Here is a 7,602-nt window from a genome sequence, read left to right as displayed (position 1 = left end):
TTTTTTTTTAAGATTCATTTAAGATTCATTTTTTAAGATTCATTTAAGATTCATTTCTGTCCCATATGGGTCCATGTCCTTTCTTGTCCCATCAAAGACGATGACAGGGAAACCCAAGGTTTCCCTTTCTGTAGGAACAGTAAGCAGACCCAGAACTAGGATGGGAAAAGAGAGGCATGTGGGGAGACTTGTGAGCGCACTGCTTGAGAACAGGTGCCTCCTTTGACATTTTTGGCCCCTGCAATGGTCTTGCCTCAAGCACTCAGTCTCCGCTGGGGAGCCCTTGTGGAGGTTCCCTGACCCTAATTCTAACCGTCTCACTGGACTTCCTTCCACTTCCTCCTAAACCTCCATCTTTTCTTATTCAGTCCCATTAGGGTATTGGCTGATAATGATTAATAAGGACTTCCTAATCAGGGCTTCTAGAATCAAAGTAGCAAACATTTTTTTTCTGTGTTTACCCGGTGCCAGACATTCTTCTAAAGGTTCCATAACTGTTGCTTATTTAATTCTCTCAACAACATCATGGTGAAGGTACCTACTCTACAAGTAAGATAACCTAGGCACAGAGAGGTTAAGAAGTTTGCCCAAGGCCACACAGTCACTAGAGGGTAGAACCGTAACTTGAGTCAAGGAAGTCTTTGTCTCTGAGCCTGTAGTCTTAGGTGTTATACTTGGCTCCAGATACTACAAAGCTTCAAAGGCGCAAGGCACCGCACTGCAGGTTTCTGAGGGCACAAATGGGTTGTGATTTGAGATTTTTTTTTTTTTAAATAAAGATATTTATTTACTTATTTGACAGAAGTAGGCAGAGAGGCAAGCAGAGAGAGAGAGGAGGAAGCAGGCTCCCTGTGGAGTAGCGAGCCTGATGCGGGGCTTGATCCCAGGGCCCTGGGATCATGACCTGAGCCGAAGGCAGAGGCCTTCCCAGTGAGCCTCCCAGGTGCCCAGTGATTTGAGATTTTTAACTGGGGACCTCTTAAATCACAAGCATGGGGGGCTGGCCAGGGCCGAGAGCTACATTTGGTGTGCATTTGGACAGAGTGCCATCCTTCTCCTGAACAAGTGGTTTCCCATCCTTCACATCTATTTCTTAAAGATTGGGTTTACTTCTATCTTATTCCCATTCTGATCTGGTTCCCATTAGTTGGTGGTAAACCCCAGAAGGCGAAGAGTCGCATCCTGTTTATTTCTATGTTTTTACCCTCTCCAGATCCTGCCGTGAGAAGGTGCTCCCTAAATGTTAGCCCCTTGGAATTAAGTTCCTTTACTCTGTACCCATCACCTTGGATGATGGGCCATGACAAAGCTGCCCTTCTGGGCAAGTCACCCATTCTGCCCACCGCTGCCTTCTTTTCCTCTTTGCCCTTCCCTATCTACTCACAGGGGCTGCATTTCTTCTTTATTCAGATTTAACATGTGGGTGTTGGTTCTCTCTGACATCTGTGACAGAGAACATAGGCATTTTTTATTACATCTTTTGACTATATATGTGTAGAAAGGACTAGAAAATCTACCTTTTGTTTCTCGCTGCTTGCCTTCAATTGCAGGAGTACACGAAATCCTATTATTCTACCCGTATTTTGTGTATCATTCCAGATGCTTGTCTCTGCCACCTGCTTCCCTTCCCCCCACCCGCCTGTATCCAAATGTTGCAGATCATTCTTTTTGTTCTTTAGCCTCAGATCCTAGCTTTCTGACAAACCTAATTCTCATCCAAATATGAATGGAAAGATTGAGGCTCATTAACCAAATGTTCTAATCCCAGGCATCTCTAGGAGGCAATTGTTTTTCCTGAACAATTGTATCTCTGCAAAACCTTAGATTTCTGAAATAGGGCAGGCTGCTGTGGGAAGGAAACTTGGTTCTACGCAGAACCATCTGGGACCCTTAATCGGACCTGGAGTGTTGAAGGTTCTAAGACAAACGCTGACTCTAAACAGAATGGCTTCCTTCCAGATTTGTGGGCGAAGTGAACTTGCCTGCTGTTTGAGCATTCCAGCCCAGGCCTGCTATGGACCGCTACACAGTCTTCATCTCTCCCTGCCAGTAAGTTTGCAACGCACTCAAAATAAGATTCCTAAAATCACTTTCTCCATATGGCCACGTCTGATCCACCCCGAGGATCTCTGAGGCTTTCTTTACAATGTATCGCATCTTCATCTAAAACCCAACGTTTAATCAAGGACTTTTCCAGACTTCTTCCAAAGAACTGGAAGGTTTTTGGAATCTTTTCTGAAATAAATGGCTTTGTGAGGACCTCTCAGAGATGCTGTTGTTCAGGAGGGACAAGTCCTAGGCAAGGTTTCCTGCAGTTGAGATTTTAAGTGAAGCTTGGCTTTCGTATCATCCTGATACCTGGGAATCTGTTGCTTAGTAAAAGCTCCCCAGACTCTCCGGGTGATGTATTTCTTTCCCAAGATACAGGCCTAGACTTGCTGGTGTCCTCCTGCTGCAAACAGTTCTGCTCAGGTCTGCTGTCTGAGTCTGCGGGCTGCCCAGAGTGAGGGTCTCCCCAAAAGGCACCCCAGGAATTTATCCACATCTTAAAAGGCTCCATCAGCATCCAGAAACACTTTCCCCCACCAAAGAAGACACCAGTTCTGCTACTCAGCAAAGGCATGTTCTCCAGGCCTAGTTTTGGGGTCATGGGTCCTGAAATTTGTTCTGTGTCATCCTTATGTAATCTTTCCTATGGGCGCCTACACTGCACCTTATGCAACCCCCCTTCACCTGTGCGGGGATTTGAGAACTAGGAATTTTGTACTGTTTCCTTTTCCAAGCTTTCCATTCCGGGCCTGCGCTGGCCTATTGTCCGAGGCTGGGGCTTTCACTGACCCCCTTCCCACCCCGGCCCCAGTGTGTTTCTTAGAGGCTTTACTTATGATGCTCTACAAATGCTTCCACAGGCTCAATCGAATCTGGCCAGCATGAATCCTGGAGAGATGATTAAACAAACAGAAACATTTAATAAATCCTGCATTTGAAATGGCTAGTTTTTCTGAGCCCCTCATGGCAATGATTCACTTCTTTGAATGTTTTTTATGCCCTGTGAACAGATGACTAACATGAATCGAACATCTTTCCCCCCCCCCCCAAGTTTTTATTAATATAGGCAATATAGTTATTTTTCTTTAAGATTTAAAAAATTTATTTGACAGAGAGAGAGCTCAAGCAGGGGGAACAGCAGGCAGAGGGAGAAGCAGGCTCCCCGCCAAGCAAGGAGCCCAATGTAGGACTCGATCCCAGGATCCCAGGATCATGACCTGAGTTGAAGGCAGACGCTTAACTGGCTGAACCATTCAGATGCCCCAGTGTAGCTATTTTCGGTTTGTTGTGGAAATAACCTCAATTGGGGAAGGTAGCTTAAAACACACACACACACACACACACACACACACACACACACACACAAAACATACTCAATCGGGGAAGAATTTTGATGAATTCTTTCATTTTTCTGGTCAGAGGCATGGAAAACAATATGAAAGGCAAAGAGGGGAGGACCACTTATCAAAAAATATTTTAAGAAATTTGCCGGTTTCTATTTCAGGAAGGTTTACACTGGCCCTGCTGACATAGACCAATGAACGGAAAGGAAATGTGGCTCATTAGTTGGTCTTTTTTCAGAAAGGCCGATTGAAAATATTTTCATGTATTTGAGATAATCAAGGACTGAAAGCCTTGTCCTTGTCAAGGGATGTCACAGGATGTGAGTTACTCCGTGTGCCAGTGGGAATGAAGTTGATGGATGGCTGCCTGTTTTCTGTCCATTGTGCCGTATGTTCATGATGTCCGCCCCACCCCCTTCCCACAGGGTCCGTGATCTTACTTCCTCTGACCCTCTCCCATGACCTTGACTCCTTGTTCATGGGACCTTTTCCTAAGATCCCTTTGCCGAGGATCCAGTCACGCTGTACTTGCGCAAAGGAAAAGTGCCCGAAATAAGTCCTATAGGGCAGGCCACCACCTTCCTCTTCCTTGGAAGGGGTAACGGCCTTCTTCAAGATCGCTTGTATTGGATCTGCGTGTTTCCATACAAGACTCCAGTGGTCTTTCACAGATCCTGGAGGCCAAGAGTCTATGCCACAGAGCCTAGAGAGAAGAGTCTTGGCATCTCACGTGGTAATGGCACTCCCGATCTGGGTAGCTCTTCAAGCCTACGTTAGTTCTATCTTTGTGCATGAGGTGAGCTCGGAAGTTGGGCAACGAACTGTAGTCACCAGCTCATTTACTATTTTGCTTTGTGTTTCTTTCTTTTTTTTTTTTTTTTTTCCTAAAGATTTTATTTATTTATTTGACAGAGAGAAATTACAAGTAAGCAGAGAGGCAGGCAGAGGAGGAAGCCGGCTCCCCGCGGAGCAGAGAGCCCGATGCGGGGCTCGATCCCAGGACCGTGGGATCACGACCTGAGCCGAAGGCAGAGGCTCTAACCCACTGAGCCACCCAGGTGCCCCTTGCTTTGTGTTTCTAAAAAAAAAAAAAAACCAAACATAACAAAATTACAATTCCACAGAATACTATGGCTACATATTTGGGGATCTTTCCTTTCATATCTTATTTTCTGAAAGCAAAATAAACACCTGGTGAAGTTTTGATAAATACGGTTCCTATTACATGACTAGAATCATGGTCCTCATAGCATTTTGTGTCCTGCTTGTTTTCACTTAGCATTAGAAGGTAGTATTTCCTGATGTTTTTAAATCTGTCTCAAAATCATCATTAAAATTTTTTCTCCAGTTTCATTGAGAAATGATTGGCATACATCACTCGGTATGTTTAAGACATGCGGTATGATGATTTGATTTCCATTTATGGTAGCAACTACCACGAGAGATTCAGCTAACGTCCATCTTCTCATAAATGCAGTAAAAAGAAAACAGGATAAAAGGGAAAACATATTTTCTTTGTGATGAGACTTTTAGGGTTTACTCTTTTAACAAGCCTCCTATATATTGTACAGTGCTGTTAGCTTTAGTCATTATTTTTCAACGTAATTTTTAATAGTTGCATGATAGTTTAGCATATATGGTTATACCAAGATTTATTTAGTGGGTCTCCTACTGGCCAATATTTCAGGTGTTTTTATAGTTTTCACTACAATAAAGCAGTGATGAATTCCCTTTAGGTGAATTTATAGTCTCAGTTTCATTCCTTAGGGCAGATTTTTAGAAGAATAGTTACCGCCCTGAATAGTAGGAGTGCTTCTGGTTATATATATATATGTACACATATAGGATGTCTATTTTAACTTGCATGTTTTATAACTAGTGAGGTTGAGTACTTTTACATAGATGTTTGGGTAGATCAAATGATCAATGATTGGCCTGAATAATCATTTTCCCAGGGGATTCATACGAATGTTAAAGCAAGATTTGTATATACATATTTAATCTTTATGTGCCTTCCTATCATAGAGGCTGATATAGAACCAGCTTTCAGGGCTGGGTTCCTTCTATGTACGTGGGATGGAATGTAAATCACAGAATCTTTGTTGGATTTAAGAATGAATCAGATCATACAGGGAAAGGCATAGCAGCAGGAGGAGAGGCATGAGAGGGACAGCCTGAAGCTGGTGATGAGATAATGATATTGTTGGTAAATGACAAATATGAGAAGGAAATGAGTAATATTTCCTCCGACTTCATTTTTATAATTCTATTCCAATGAATCTAGATGCCATCCATGAGGTAGGCAGCCTCTGTATACATAGCCACCAGGGAAGCTTGGAACACAGTAATTAGGAGCACTGTCTTTGCACCCAGGACTGGCTTTGGGCTTTCTGCTTATTCCCAAGTGACCTTGCACAAAGCTTACCTAACCTCTCTTATCATCCATTCCATCATCTGCAGTGTGGGAATAACAATGCCCACTTTGCTGTGTTGTGATGAGGAAAGGGAAGAATTATATAATCCCCAGCACTGTGTCTGATCCATGATTAGAACCTGGTACAAGTTAGCTGTAACTGTGGTCATCTAGGGACGTATCATCTGCTACAGGTATCTTGTACTAAAGTCACCGTGCTGTGTCTCCGTGTCATTTTTGGGCAGGAAAATGATGGTGAAATAAATAAATCTACTTCCTTCTTCTCATTAAAGCAGATTTAGCCATGTGGCCTGTTAGCTGGTTAAATTCACCATCTACCCCCTCTATGTTGCAAGAGACGCTGTTTACACGGATACCATCTCACGCTTATTGAAATGGCTAAAATCTTAAAAGACGGACTATATCAAGTATTGGTGAGACTATGAGGAAAATGGAATCATCACATCTGCTCCTGATGGCAATGTAAAATGGTGCAATCACTCAGGAAAACAATTTATCACTTTCTTGAAAAGTTCAACATACAACAACCGTACGTACAATCCAGTCATTCCACTTCTAGATTTGTACCCAGGAAAAAAACCCAAATACATGTTTATGCAAAGACTTGTTCGCAAATGTTCATAGTGGCTTTAGTGGTCATAGCCCCAAACTAGACACAACCCAAACGTTCACCAACAGTTAAGTGGATAAACAAAAGTCTAGCACGCTCCTAAAATGGAATACATTCAGCGATAAAAAGTGACGATGTATTGGTACACAGAGCAACGTGGATAAACGTTAAGATTATTATACCGAGTGAAAGAAGCCACACGCATACAAACCTCACATACTGTTTGGTATCATTTATATAAAACTTCCAAAAACGTGCCTAAATCTGTACTAACAGAAAGCAGATCAGTGTTTGCCGAGGTGTGGGAGTCAGAGAGGGACGGGAAGAAGAAATTACAAAGGGGCATGAAGACACTTGAAGGTGATGGATATAGTCGCTTGATCTACTGATGGCTTCAAGGGGGTACACCTCTGTCAAAAATTATCAAATGATACACTTTAAATATGTTCCATATATCGTATGTTAATTATACCTCACTAAGGCTGCCTGAAAAAGGACCAATTTTATGTGAGTGTGTTTTATTGATCCTTCATTCATATTAGGCTGTGGATTTGACTAATAGGTAAAATGAACAGGGATACGGATCCAGAGGTCTCTGAGTCCAAAGGCTGGGCTTTGATCGAGTCACATACTTCTTGTAATCAAAACGCTGGGATTCTGAGCTCTTTGGGCTCCTAAAACAGGTCTATGTTTATTCCTTTTTTTCCATGTATTTCATGGTTCAGACTATTAATCATACAAATCACACACACGTATAACCTGAATATTAAATTTTTCACTTGTTAGAACCTGTTTTCTCCTACAACCACTCCCAGTGCTGCTTTCCACTCCTTTTTCTCCCTCCAGGAGGCAAACCCACCTATTTGAATATTAGATACTTATTAGTTAAAGGGTTTGCCCAAGGGAGCTCAACAACAGCAACAAAAATAAGGGACTTTATGAATGACGCACGCAACTCCAGTGCTTCCCAATGGCAGTCACTGCTGAGATGGACAGCAACCACCCATTTGTTTGCTTTAGCCTTTCCTTTTTGACCTTGTACTTCATCACCAATGTCCTTTCATGGAAAAGAGCTCATAATCAGCCAGCCCTTCCAGGTAACCACAGGAGAAATCTGGGCTCGCAGGGGTGCCTCTAACCTAAGAGGGGCCCCTCCTCCACAGAAC

The 7,602-nt window shown here is 42.9% G+C and overlaps 1 long non-coding RNA gene across 3 annotated transcripts in view; it reads left to right on the top strand.

The window, feature by feature from the left end:
• The window catches only part of LOC132020888 (uncharacterized), a 25,479-nt gene extending 19,321 nt beyond the window's left edge, over window positions 1–6,158 (top strand). Inside the window, exons 5-7 of one of the 3 annotated variants that reach the window (XR_009405136.1) lie at window positions 1,960–2,049; window positions 4,305–4,450; window positions 6,102–6,158. This is a non-coding gene — a long non-coding RNA (uncharacterized LOC132020888). Of the gene's footprint in view, window positions 1–1,959; window positions 2,050–4,304; window positions 4,718–6,101 lie in introns of those variants that run through there. The other 2 variants (XR_009405137.1, XR_009405135.1) reach the window with 2 other exon arrangements.
• The last annotated feature ends 1,444 nt before the right edge of the window (window positions 6,159–7,602 follow it).

This window comes from Mustela nigripes, chromosome 6, assembly GCF_022355385.1.
Source record: "Mustela nigripes isolate SB6536 chromosome 6, MUSNIG.SB6536, whole genome shotgun sequence".
Lineage (NCBI taxonomy): Eukaryota > Metazoa > Chordata > Mammalia > Carnivora > Mustelidae > Mustela > Mustela nigripes.
The sequence above is the reverse complement of the archived record's forward strand: the minus strand, read 5'-3'. Positions and strand labels throughout refer to the sequence as shown.